General features: G+C 36.7%; 2 pseudogenes; one reads left to right on the forward strand and one right to left on the reverse strand.

Annotated features, from left to right (window-relative positions):
* Positions 1 to 631: 631 nt before the first annotated feature.
* Positions 632 to 728, reverse strand: LOC122114094 (annotated as a pseudogene).
* Positions 729 to 10,234: 9,506 nt separating this feature from the next.
* LOC122114095 lies at positions 10,235 to 10,333 on the forward strand (annotated as a pseudogene).
* Positions 10,334 to 15,008: the final 4,675 nt, after the last annotated feature.

The raw sequence follows: 15,008 nt of genomic DNA on the forward strand, positions 1-15,008 counted from the left end.
TTAAATTTCAAAATTGCCAGTCCATCCTATGTGTCCATAGAAAATATTTTCACAATACAAAGCAACAGCAATACCTTACTTTAAAAGTTCATGGATTCCATGGTATTCTTCCAAGTGAATTGCCTGACTTTGATGTCAAAATATATTCGAGTTGTTTGTATACATCTATAGTGATTTCTATAGAGTTTGTAATTTTTTAAATCAGAAATAATTTTAACTTATCTGTTGAAATGAGTAGTACAGAAACTAAAGATATTTCTGGTGCTTGTCTGAAAAAGTATATTTTAAAATATTTAGTATTCTGTTTGTATAATGTCCATAATCTATTTCATTCTCTCCTAGATATAATACTTTGAATTTGACATTGTTTTATAATACATAGGTTCATTAATAAATGTGTCCTTTCAGATTGCATTCCATATAGAAACATTTTAAGATAAAATGACAATGTTATCTTATTTCAAAAGTTTTGTAAAGGTTATGCTATGTAAAGGCCTTTCTAAAACGGTGAAGATTGAATACACTGATGTCAAACTAACTTTTATTTCTATTAATTACATATATTATTACACTTGTATATTTGTAATCAACTTTTTAATAACTGTTTTTCATTTCTTGCATCTGAAGAATGAAAAATATGGAATACTTCACAAATTTTCATATCATCTTGGTGCAAGAGCCATGTAAATCTCTGTATTGTAATTCAGGTAGACCTGCTGCTGAAGCATGTACTATCCTGTAAATTTAAGTAATTAATGCTGCAATCTTAAGACAGGCATAGATCTTTGGTTGCCTATTTGTATCAAGGAAACCTTATTGTTCCCAAAATTGCTATTCATCTTAATTCTGTAAAATTCTGTGTATGGTGGAAAAAACCTATGTTGTTTGTTCGATTGTTTACATTTGCAAGTTTTTGTCAATGACTATTTTAAATCATTTTCATTTGAAATTTGATCATACGTTGAAGCCTTTATAGATAGGTGCAAAGGTGATTGATTTTCAAGTACTTATTTATTAACTGAGTTAGCTTTGTGGATCTAATGGATTCAAAGTAAGCCTTGCTTAACAGCTACTTCTAAACATCTGCAGCTTAAAATTTCCCAAATGAGGTCTTGCTGGCACAAATGTCTCCTTGACCCTTTACCCTTGCTCCATGTAGGAACAGCCCACCCAGAATGTCTTACCCTGACAGCATAGATTGTCTTACTGGAGCAAAACTAATCATAGTTACAAGGGATTATAGAGAGACGAACAGTTCAGACAGAACTGTTCGGACTAGAAGGTATTTTTCAAAATATAACTGCTTATTACACCCTACCATTTCAAAAGTAGCTAAAGCCAAGAAGGTGAAAAAATTGTTCATATGCATGATTACCTAATGTCCTGGCCTCTCTACCATCCAACCAGGTAGGAAGTTACACCACTGATTTTCTATCACCAAATATATTCCATAGCTCCAGGAGAAGCCCATATGTTTCTCCTCCTTATTAGGCCTTAAATTGGGAGTGTTTTAATCACAGTGTTTCCTCTTGCCTCTAGGCTGTACATCTCTGAATGGTAAAGCTTTAGTTCTAATTCTATCAAACACTGAGGTAGAGGTAATGGAATAATACTTTAAAACAGTTGCCTTTGATACCTTAACCATAACAGAACAATGAAAAACATTTTCTTATATTATAGATAATTATATATTTTATATTTATATGTGCTGATTTTATATTTCACACAGTAAATCTTAGTAGAATTAATTGATAATTTGACTAATTTATATTATTCCAATAAATAGATTGGAATATAAATAATCAGGATTAGAATATATATTAGAATATAAAAAGTATCAATGCAATGTTTTTGGTATAAACTTGTGATACCTTCTACGTGTTCTTGGTCTTCTGAATTCACATGGTAAAAAAAACAATGTTTTCCTCTAATCTATAAGGGATTTTACTCTGCTGCTCTGTTTAATGTTTTAACTCGCTGGTCCCAAATTGTTTTTCTCCATATTTTTGAAACATTCCTACTGATTATACTCAAATTTTGCTGATATGATGTCTAAAAAGTATTATTCTTCCACAGGATCCATGGGTCCTAGGATCCCAGGTCCCAGTTATCCGCATCATCAGATAACTAGGACAAGAGTTCCCACCTACGCCCATGCAACATGCCAAGAGAAAGTCATTGAAGACCCATCTCAATTTCTCATTTCTTATATTTCAGGGCCCCAATTCCTTGAAATGCAGGAATTAGCAGTGAGCAATTGGGAAATGCAAGGCAACTTAAAATGCAAGATGAAATCACAAAATGTGAAAGTACAGTAATTCAAACTTTCAATTTTCAGATGACCATCCCATATGAGTGAAAAAGTCCACAAATGTCACAAGATTATTTGTAATACCCCTCTCTTAATGATTGATGAATGATTTCAGTCCAGTATCAGCAAGCTAAAAAATAGTTCCTAAAAGATAGATCCATAATTGGTCTACCAATGCTAGGAATACTTGACATAGAGGTCAAATATAATTCAGAAAAACATTAATTGAGAAGATCTTTAGTGCTTCAAAACACTGGTACTTCAGTAAAATTTGGTTCTGTAGTATAAAAATGTTGTCATTCTCAAACAAATGATAACCTACATTTAATCTGCTGAAAGTATATTCCTTTTCAAATAAACTTTAAAAAATCACATTTGCCAAAAAAAACACTTTACAAGTGATGATGTTTAGTGAGGTTACTAGTTTTTCAAGTGTAGGGAGCAAGTTACAATAGAGTTGATTTATTTACCCAGCACTAATGCCAAACAGGTTCAACCATTCCTTAAAGTGTATGAATAGTACCCGCCACCATTTGTGTTTTTCAGTAGGTGGCTTCGCAAATTTGTTAAATAGATCAGCCTCCCATATTTCAAACCAAAACATTAGCTAATAAAGTAAATTTCATCACATAATAAGTACATTTTAAAAAGTCATGAATAGTTGCCTTATCATATGGTGTTTTATGTTTTCCCTGTCTAACATAGTAAGAAATATGACTTAAAGAATTGAATATGAGTACTCATCAGAGATTTGACAAACATACAATCTGTCTTCTATTTCTATCATTTTCCTTTACAGTAGTAAATTTTAGTTTTCTTCTTTTGCCAAAACTTATAGGTAGTAGAAAATATTATCCCATGTAAAATAAAATAATCACAAACCATTGTACAATGCCATTTATAAAAACTGGTAGTTAGGAATACATTCTAAGCTATTTTTAAACTTTCTTGTTGACTACAGTTTAACCTTCCAAATGGATGGCAATGAAATCATGTCTAGGTGCTTCAGGTCTCCAGTCTTGCAAATTGTTATTTCAGATGAATGAATTATGAAAATATAAGCTGACATCAGTTCAAGTATATGCAGAATTGAAACTCCATGGAATGTATATAAACCTTTCAAAGTACTGACAGACAGTTTAACAGAATGACTATCAGGAAGTTGAAATAATGGTAATAATAGTAAAGACATAGAATGAATGAAGAATGGAACAAGGGGCAAGTACAGCTAGAATACCTAATATACACATGTGAGAAAGGAAGTGGCAAATCGGAAATAAATCTTGTAGAAGGGGTTGGTTGAGAATGATAGAAGGAGTGACTCTGATCCCGAAACATTGGGCAATTAGATGGACATATTTAATTGTAACACACTTTCAGAATCTTTTGAAATTGAGTGAAAAAACACAACAAAAAACAAAAACACACAAAAAACACAACCAAACATCAATCTCTATAGAGTACGATTATGACCTCTCAAAATTTTAAATAGTTAATGAAGGACAATCTTGGGAAAAGCATACAAAGCTGTTCGAAGTGAGCAATTTTGGGTAGAGGAGGATTTTTAACAGATGTAAATAGATTGTTTAAAGTTATAAATCACCTACATCTGCTGCAAATATTTTCTTCTGTGAGTTCTCTTGGTCTGAACTGGATATTCTAGTCTTGAGCCACACTTGATAGCTTGTGAAGATAGAATGGAAGAAACAAGATCAAGAACCCATTCCCATTACTCCATTGGAGAGGAAACAGTCCTCTACGTTTTCTCTCATTTCTATTGACTAGTTTTACTCATAAGTTTAAGTCAAGTGATTTGAATTATATATTTCCTTCTTTGTTCTGGCAAAGTAATTGGTCAAAATAATTCACTAAATATTATTAGCCATTTTTTTCTATCATCTGTTTTCTTGTCCAAGTGAGTCCATTAAACTTCCCCCTTGCCACGGAAACCCAGCATCAATGTTAATGAGGACAATCTCTAATGTAAAACTTTGTCTCCAAAATACCAGTCCAAGAAGCTGTGATCACAAATATTTAGCTATACATTTTTCTTTTTTCTTTTACCTTAAAAGTCTTCTTGTGTCTAAAGTGCCCTCAAAAATAAGTACTCCACCAATTTTTGGATGAGTCACTTATAACCTCAAAGATATATTTTGCTAACAAGATGCTTAGAGGAAACTGAAGTATACTGCACTTTTATCTTCTCTCTTAAGACTCTCCTTAGATACCATATCAGGAACAGTGAAGTTATTCTTTGCAAAAATATTTCAATAGATTATTTTTTTCTCTTCGTCTTTCATTTGCTCAACAAGATGTATGGAGAAGAATAGAGTTGAATCACCCATACCTTGGATGACAGTGTCTTTTACAAAAGGACAATGCTCCTATGTCCTATTTCTCTATCCTCCTCTTAGCTCTTGCCTGATTTCCAACTAATCACAGATTCTTAGCTTCAAGTCTAATGAAGGTGAAGGACTATAAGGCCTCCCCCATTGCTACATTGTAGGGCTAGATCTCTGGCAGGAGGTAAGTGTGAACGACGCACTCAAGGAACACACGTTAGGAGAACAGGCTTAAGCAGGTCTGGTTTATTTCTGCACAAGGGTTGGGATTTTATAGCCCCAGGTTTCCCAACCTCCTGAGTCCTTCCCAGCCAATTACTTAGCGGGGAGTTGATGATGGGCACTGCTTGGTGACAGGCACTGATTGGGCCCCCAGGGGCATGTAGGGAGCAAGGACAGTTCATGGCTTGCAAGCTAGGCAGACGTGCCTGTGGGTCACGTCTCTATGAGCAGGAAGTGTGCTTCAACTGCTACTCTAGCTGACTCAACCAGATCTGACCGGCTCTACCCACAATTTTCCCCTTTTCTATTAAAAGGACCATCATTATGGTGACCCGTTGTTGGAGGCGTTTTTGCCAGGAGTGCAAGCATTTAATAATTCCTAGGAGAGTAAGCCCTACAAGTGCAAGGCCTCCCCAGATGACCAGAGAGGATGGCAAAAACCATTGTTGTAACTTTTAAAGCACATCTTCTAAAAAGGAGGCAGCGGGAATAAGCTGTATGGTGGTCTGGTTTAGGTGGGTAAGATCATGCAGCAAGTTTTGGGTGAAGTTTAAGTACTTAAGGGACCAAGGGCCTTTGATGTAGTTACTAAGTTCAGTGAAATTGGGTGCGGGAGTGGAAAGCTGACAGACAGAAGTAGTCATAGCATTACATAGTCCTCCTTGTTGTAATCAAAGAAACGTAATCTGTTCTTGGAGCAAGTCTATTCGTTGTTGGAGCACAAGGAGGCCTCCCTTAAGATGATTGAGGGATGAGCTGGTTTATCTGTTTCATGGTGGACACGCTTTGGGACAGCAATATAGCGGCGGTGGTAGCTGAAGCCTCTGTAGCAATGATTACAGACCCGATTGCAAGGATCAATCCTACTGCTCTTTTAGTGCGCGGACGAATCAATTGAACCTGGGAAAACTGAGAGTCATTAGTAGCCAGAACAATGAATGGGGGAACACGTACCAAACCTGCAAAAGGATATGAGTCATTGGGTTGCCAGTGATTGCTGAGAGTGCCAGTAGCGGAGGAGTTGTCTCCTAGACAAAAAAAGAACGGGGCTCTAACCACTACCATTCCTGACACCTGGTCATATCCAGATCAGTTACAGAGACGAGTATTGGCCAATAGGAAAGGGGACAAACCGAGGCAGGAATATGATGAGCAAACGATTGGCATGGGGAATCCTACGTCTCCCAATCGTCCTCCTGAAGAGTCATAAAACTCCTTTAGATTTTGTGGTTTGTGATCTTTTTCAGATTGGTTGTATATAGCTGGGTCTCTACCCTTAAAAGAGTTTTAAAAGAGAAATTATGAAGATGAAGCAGTGGGTGAGGCTTCAATAGACTTGAAGCCAAGAAGCTGTGTTTAATTGGAAATCAGGAAAGAGCTGAGAGGAGGACATACAAGTAGGACACAGAAGTGTTGTCCTTTTGTAACAGACCTTTCTTGCAAGGAATGGGTGATTTACCTCTATTCTTCTCCATACATCTTGGTGAGCAAATGCAAGAACAAGAGAAAAATAATATATTGTAATAATTTTGCAAAGAATAACTTCACTGTTCCTGATATGGTATGTAAGGAGAGTCTTAAGTGAGAAGATAAAAATGGAGTATTTTTTGGTTTCCTCTAAGCATCTTGTTAGCAAAATATATCCTTGAGGTTAGAATTGATTGAAACAAAAAGTGATGGAGTACTTATTTTTCTGGGCAATTTAGACACAAGAAGACTTTCAAGGTAAAGGAAAAATAAAAAAGTTAGCCAAGTATTTGTAATCACAGCTTCTTTGACTGGTTTTCTGGAGACAATTTTTACATTAGATTTGTCCTCATTAACATAGATGTTGTTTCATGGCAACCAAATGCAAGAGGAAAGTTTAATGGACTCGCTTAGTCAATTAAACAGCATAATCAAAAAAATGGCAAATAATCTTTAGTGAATTATTTGACCAATTACTTTGCCAGAATAAAGAAAGAAAATGTAATTCAAAAAGAATTGACCTAAAAGTATGAATAAAATGTAGTGAAGAGAGATGAGAGAAAAAATAGTGGATTGTTTTCTCTACAGTGGAGTAATGGGTTCTTCATCTTGTTTCTTCCATTCCATCTTTCCAAACTATCAATTGTGGCACAGGACTGGAGTATCCAGTTCAGACAAAGAGAACTCATAGAAGAAAGATAATATTTGCACAGATATAGGTGATTTATAACCTTAGATAATCTATTTAAATCTTTTCGGAATCCTCCCCTACACCAAACTGCCCTCTTTGAACATCTTTGTTTGCTTTTACCAAGACTTCCCTCCATTAACTGCTTAAAATTTTTGAGAGGTCATATTCATACTCCCTAGAGAGTGCTGTTTGGTTGTGATTTTTATGTGTTTTTGTGTTTTTTAACTGAATTTCCAAAGGTTGTGCAAATGTCTTACAATTAAATATGTCCACCTAATTATCCATTGCTCCTGGATCACAGTGACTCCTTCTATCATTCTCAACCACTCCCTTCCCCAAGATTTATTTCCAATTTACCACTTCCTTTCTCAAATGTGTAGATTGAGTATTCTAGCTGTACTTGCCCCTTGTTCCATTTTTCATTCATTCTGTGTCTTTACTATTATGCCTGTCTGGTTTCAACTTCCTGATAGTCATTCTGTTAAACTGTCTGTTAATATTTGAAAGGTTTATATACATTCCATGGAGTTTCAGTCCTGCATATACTTGAACTGATGTCAGCTTATATTTCCATAATTCATTCATCTGCAATAACAATTTGCAAGACTGGAGACTTGAAACACCTAGACATGATTATATTCTCATTCATTTGAAGATTAATCTTTAGTCAACAAGAAAGTTTAAAAATGGCTTTGAATGTATTCTTAACTACCAGTTTTTATAAAGGGCTTTGTAAAATGATGTGTGATTATTTTATTTTACATGGAATAAGACTTTCTACCTCCTATAAGTTTTGGAAAAAGAAGAAAACCAACATTTACTACTATAGAGGAATATGATAGAAATATAAGATAGATTTTGTCACATCTCAGATGAGTAACCATACTCAAGATTTAAAGACATATTTATTACTATGCTAGACAGAGGGAAAACAAAACAGTATATGATAAGGCAAGTATTTATGACTTTTTAAAATGCCCCTTATTAAGTGATGAAATTTACTTTATTAGCTAACGTTTGGGGTTGAAATATGGGAGGCTGATCCATTTAACAAATTTCTGGAAGGCACCTACTGAACAACACAAATGGTGCGTGGTACTATTTCTAGATTTTAATGAATGTTTGAACCTGTTTGACATTAGTGCTGGGTAAATAAATCAACTCTATTGTATCTTGCTCCCTACACTTGAAAAACTTGTAATGTCACTAAGTGTCATCTACTTATCAAAGGTTATTTTGGCAAGTGTGATTTCAAAAAGTTTATTTGAAAAGGAATACACTTTCAGGAGATTAAATGTAGTTTGGTTTGAGAATGACAACCTTTTTATACCACAGAACCAAGTTGTACTAAAGTACCAGTGTTTTGAAGCACTACCGATCTTCTCAATTAATGTTCTGCTGAATTACATTTGACCTCTAAGTCAAGTTTTCCTGACCACGGTAGATCAATCACGGATCCATCCTTACAGGAACTATTTTTTGGGCCCACTTATGCTGGACTGATATATTACATTAGTCATTAGGGGAGGGGTATTAAAAATAATCTTGTGACATTTTCTGATCTTGTTCACTCATATGGGCTGGCCATCTGTAAATTCAGTTTGAAATACAGTAATTTCTCTCGATTTTGTGACTTCATCTTTCATTTTAAGTTGCCTTGCATTACACAATTGCTTGCTGCTAATTCTTGTTTCTCAAGGAATTGGAGCCCTGAAATATAAGAAATGAGAAATTGAGATGGATTTTCAGTTACTTTCTGCTGGCATGTTGCGTAGGCTTAGGTGAGAAGTCTTGCCCCTGTTATCTAATGATGCAGGTAACTCAGCCATAAGATATTAGAACCCATGGGTCTATAGAAGAATAATGTCTTTTAGATATCATATTAGCACAATTGGAGTATAATCTGTAGGAATGCATCAGAAATATGGAGAAAAACAGTTTGAGACCAGTGAGTTAAAACAATAAAAAGAGCATCAGAGTAAAATCTCTTATAGATTAGAGGAAACAACATTGATTTTTAACAATGTGAATTCAGAAGACCATGAACACATAGAAGGTATCACAAGTTTATATCGAAGACATTGCATTGATACTTTTTATATTCTAATATATATTCTAAGCCTAATTATTTATATTCCAATTCTATTTATTGGAATAAATAAATATCAATTTACTTTTCAAATTATCAATTGATTCTAGTAAGTTTCACTGTGTGAAATATAAAATCAGCACATATAAATATAAAATATATAACTATATATAACATAATATAATGGCACATGTTTTGCATTGTTCTGTTTTTGTTAGGGTATCAAAAGCAACTCTGTTTTAAAGTATTATTCCATTATCTCTACCTCAGTGTTTGGTAGAGTTAGACTTAAACCTTTACCTTTTGTAGATTTACAGACTGAAGGAAAGAGGAAATATTACCAATTTAAGGCCTAATATCAAGGAGAAACATATGGACTTCTCCTGGAGCTATGAAAATATTTGGTGATAGAAAAGCATTAGTCTAAGTTCCTGCCTGGTTGGAAGGTAGATAGGCCAGGACATTAGGTAATCATGCATATGAACAATTTTTTCACCTTCTTGGCTTTAGCTACTTTTGAAATGGTAGGTATAATAAAAAATTATATTTTGATAAAACCTTCTAGTCTGAAAAGTTCTGTCTGAAATATTCATCTTTCTATAATCCCTTGGAACTAAGATTTGTTTTGTTCAAGTAAGACAATTTACACTATCAGGGTAAGATATTCTGGTTGGTCTGATATTACATGGAAGAATGGTAAAGTGTCAAGTAGACATTTGTGCCAATGAGACTTCATTTGGGAAAATTTCAGCTGCAGAAGTTTAGAAGTAGCTCTTAAGCAAGGCTTACTTTGAATCTGTTAGCTACACAGAGCTAACTCAGTTGGATAAATAAGTACTTGAAAAAGCCATCCCCTTTGGACCTAGCTAAAAATGCTTCAAAGTATGATTAAATCTAAAATGAAAAAGATTTAAAATAGTCATTGACAAAAAAATTGCAAACGTGAGCAATCAATTGAACAATATAATTATTTTCCATTATACACAGAATTTTAGGGAAAGATCAGTAGCATTGTTAGGAACAATAATGTTTCCTTGTTACATATAGGCACCCAAGGATATAATCCTGTATAAATATTGCATCATTAACTACCTTAATTTAGAGGACATTATATGCTTCAGCAGCACATATATCAAAATTACACCAATATAGAGATTAACATGGCAATTGCAAAGGATGATATGAAAATCTGTGAATTATTCCATAATTTTCATTCTTCAGATGCAAGAAATGAAAAACAATTATTAAAAAGTTGATTCCAAAATTACAAGTGTAACAATACATGTAATTCATATAAATAAAAGTTAGTTTGACATCAGTTAAATATTCACCTTAGAAAGGCCTTTACATTGCATAATCTTTATAAAACTTTTAAAATTAGACAACATTGTCATTTTATTCCAAAGAAATATACTATAAAGACCTAGTAAAAAAGGAATCTTAAACTGTTTTGGTATGGAATGCAATCTGAAAGGACACATTTATTAATGAACCTATATATTATAAAACAATGTAGTATTCAAAGTCTTGTATCTAGGAAAGAATAAAATAGATTATGGGCATTATACAAACAGAATACAGAATATTTTAAAGTATAATTGTTCAGATAAGCACCAGAAATATCTTTAGTTTCTTTAGTACTCATTTCAACAGATAAATTAAAATTATATCTGAATAAAAAAAGCAAAAACTCGAGGGGGTCCAAGATGGCGACGGGGAAGTAGGGGAATGCCACAGCTCTCCCCAACCAAAAAGAGAGTTCGAGTTCCAACGTTTAATCTCCCCAAGATACCGACAACAAAAAAATCAACATCCAGAGAAAAACAGGAGTAAAAAGAAGAATTTCACAACAGAGAAGCATGAAGACCCCTCCCCCAACGTCTAATGGTCACAAAGCAGCGTGCCAAGCCATGGCCAGCCTGGCCTGGTGGGAGCTGCCGGTGGCCCAGAGACACAGGGAGCTGTGTGCAGATCACCCGCACCAAAGCCCCTTGAGGTACCAGTGTCAGACCCGCTGATCGTGATGAATGAAGAAAGCTCTGAGCAGGGAACTTACACAAAGATCCCACCCCTTCCCCTCACTCTCCATTCGAGCAGAGAGGCACCATCCCACCAAAGCCACTCAGCCCCATGGCAGGAACCTCAGAGATACATGAGATGCCCACAGAACACCAGAGCAGAAGAACTGAAAGGAACTGATGCTGATCAAGAGAGCGCAAACAGAGACAAACCCCAGAGATCAGCACCTGCACAGAGGCCCCTTCCCCACCCCTCGGGTGGAGGCCGGAGGCCCATCCCGTGGAGTGGACCCAAACAGTATCAATGGAGGCAGTGACAGAAAAGAAACACACGGAGCCACCACCTCTCAGCCTAGCCCACAACTACCTCAATTGAACTCTCACTGCAACGGCAACCAGCAACCTACATCACACAGAAACAACTAGCTCCAGGGTGAGTACTCCACAGGGGACAGTGTATTCCTCAAAGGAGACCAGAGCTGGTGGGAATCCCCAGACCCCCTACCCCAAAACCTGCACCACAGGACCCACTAAAACTAGAAACTGTTCAAGAGCTCCACCAGCCCATGGATCACACTCAGCTGGCAAGGCTTGAACAAGAGAGACCCTGGAAGGAAGCTTAAATGCCCAAGCCTGGAACAATGCCACTGGGTCAAGACACCCAACAGTGGAAGAAATTTGAACTGTGTACTCCAAGCTGCGTAATCTAGGTGGGATACATAGCAGCATAGGTCCATCAGGTGTGCCCCAGGCTGGGGTCTGGGACCAGGCCTGGGGATCTGGTGCCTGAGCAACATAACTAACTCCTCCCAACTGAAATCAGAAGGTGAGTATACGCTTCAGCAGAGGGGAGAAAAACAGGGGAAATGCACCCCTGGTAATCATGCCTGTGACAGCAAAAGACGCAGGGGGTTCAGGACAAGAGAAGCCCAAACCCCACAAGAACCCGACCCATGTATTCTAGGCTGGGAATTGAACAAGACAGGCCTCCAGCACCTGATAATAGTCAGGAGCTCAGGCTGGTAAGTTGCTCAGCAGTACAGTGCTTGTCTTATGTGCAAGAGGCCCTGGATCTGATTCCTCAACAAAACATAAGCAGAAAGGGCCAGATGTGGTGCTATGGGTCAAATGGTAGGGTGCCAGCCTTGAGCTGAAGAGCTGAGGGACAGCACCCAAGACCAGAGTTCAAGCCTACAACTAGCCAAAAAGTAAAACAAAACAAAACATCAGGAGACCATAGCAGACTCCAGCATCTGGGAGAGTACATCCAGCACATCCGAACTCGCCAAGAGCACCTGTAGAAACAAACAGGAGCAATCTAGGCTGCTCAACCCTTCTAAAGGCGGGAACTGCCAGTGATCTACAGCAGAGAGCTGAGAATCCTGTGTGGGTCAGACCAGCAGCTGGAGGTCGGCCCCCAACAGAACTGAGATCAGGTACAGACTCTCTCTACCAGCACAGAAACAGTAATCAAGCAAAGACAGACACCTATTGACCAAAACAAAATTTCAGATTAGTCTGCAATAATCCCTGAATCCCCATGAGAAAATCACAGAGAAATATTACAAGGTTTATCAACACCTAGGATAGCAAGCTATCTCTAAAAGCCAGCAGCAATCCAGGGGAGAGCCCCCAGTGGGAGAAAAGCAGGAATGGAAGACAAACACTATATCCAAGACATGCTGGAGGCAATGACTCAAGAATAAAGTGAGAAATAGACCAGAATTTGAAAGAACACTGGGTCGAAATACCAAAAGAGGTGCAGGACATCAAACAGGAGATGCATGCAAAAATAGAGGTAGCACACACCTCACTAAGCCGTGAGATAAGTGACAAAATAGAGGCAGTACATACCTCATTAAGAGGTGAGATTAGTATTTTGAAAACCAACATTGAATCCATTGAAATCAACAATGAGTCCCTTTCCTCCATGCAAACCACAATGGAAACCACAGTTAACAGAGTGAACAAAATGGAATACAGAAGACAGAATACATCAACTGGACCAAAAAATGACAGATATTGAAAAATCACTTAAATTATACCAAAGGGAAATTCAAGGACAAGCAGATAGTGCCAAGAAATTTAACCTTCATATACGAAGATGAGGAATATCAAAGCAAGGGAATGAAGCACCTATTCCACAAGATAATCGGTGAAAATTTTCCCCATCTCTAAAAAGAACATCTTACCCAATAACAGAAGCATATAGAACACCTAACAAGCAGGATCCCAGGAGAAACACTTCTAGACACATTATAGTATAAATGATAGATCTGAATGATAAGGAAACAAACTTGCATGCAACAAAAATGAAGAAGGAGCTATACTACTATAGGAAAAATATTACAATCACTACAAATCTCTCCACACAAACACTGAATGCAAGAAAGGCCTGGGAAAGTACCACATGAGCACTGAGAGCCAATAACTGCCAACCCAGACTGATATACTCCGCAAAGCTAGCATTCACATTCCATGGAGAAATGAAAATTTTTAATAGCAAAGAAAAAACTAAATTAATACATAAACATTAAGCCAGCATTACAAAGACTACTAAAAGGTGGAACACAACCTGAGAAAAGCAACCAGGAACAGGGACCTGCACCCAGACAAGCATTAATAGAAGTCTATCTGAGCAAGGACAGAGGAAAAGAAAGAAGAAAAACAGTGACCATAATGCATCTCTCTATTCTATCTCTTAAGATTAACGGACTTATTTCACCAATCAAAAGAAAAAGAACTGCAGATTGGATCCTAAAACAGGACCCATCCATCTGTTGCCTTCAGGAGACCCACCTCTAAGCCAAACATGCAAACAAACTCAGAGTGAAGGGTTGGAAAAGGATCTACCAATCAAATGCCCCTAATAAGAAAGCAGGTGTAGCAATCCTTATATCTGATAAAAATAAACTTGTCATTAAAATCATTACAATGTCAAACCATCCCTGCATCTCTGGGATGAAGCCTAACTGGTCATAGTGTATGAATTTTTTTTATGTGTTTCTGGATTCTTTTAGCTAGAATCTTGTTAAGGATCTTTGCACCTGAGTTCATCAAGGAAATTGGCCTGTAATTCTCCTTTTTGGTTGGGTCTTTGCATGGTTTGGGGATGAGTGTGATATTGGCTTCTCTGTTTCTCTGAAGAGCTTGAGGAGTGTGGGTATTAGTTCTTCTTTAAAGGTCTTATAGAATTCTGCTATGAATCCATCTGGTCCTGAGCTTTTTTTTGTTGTTGGAAGACCTCTGATTGCTTCCTGTATCTCGTTGTAGGATATTGGCTTATTTAATTGGTTCACTTCTTTGCTCAGTTTGGGCAACTTGGATTTCTCTAAAAATGCATCCATTTCTGCCAGGTTTTCTTCCTTTAGAGAGTATAACTTTTGAAAGTAGCCCATTAGGATTGTTTGGATATCTTGGGTACGTGTTATGATTTTTCCCGTGGCATCCCTAATCTTGTTAAAATGGGTTTCCTCTCTTATTTTTTTAAATTAATCTTGCCAACGGTCCATCAATTTTGTTTATTTTTTCAAAGAACCAGCTATTTGTTTGGTTAATTTTGGCTGTAATTATCTGATTTTCTAATTGGTTAATCTCTGCTCTTAATTTGGTTATCTGGCTCCATCTAGTAATTTTAGGTTCCATTTTTTCATGATTTTCTAGCTGTTTTAATTGCAACATGAGATTATTTACTTAGTCTGTCTCCATTTTCTTGATGTGGGCAATGAGGGCGATAAATTTACCCCTCAGGACAGCTTTTGCTGTGTCCCACAAGTGTCTTTGCGAGGTTTTTTTTTTTTTTTTCCATTTTCATTGAGTTGTAGGAAATGTTTTATTTCTTCTCTGATCTCTTCCATTACCCAAGCAT

Source organism: Dipodomys spectabilis, unplaced genomic scaffold (genome assembly GCF_019054845.1).
Source record: "Dipodomys spectabilis isolate Male_0828 unplaced genomic scaffold, ASM1905484v1 ptg000105l, whole genome shotgun sequence".
NCBI lineage: Eukaryota > Metazoa > Chordata > Mammalia > Rodentia > Heteromyidae > Dipodomys > Dipodomys spectabilis.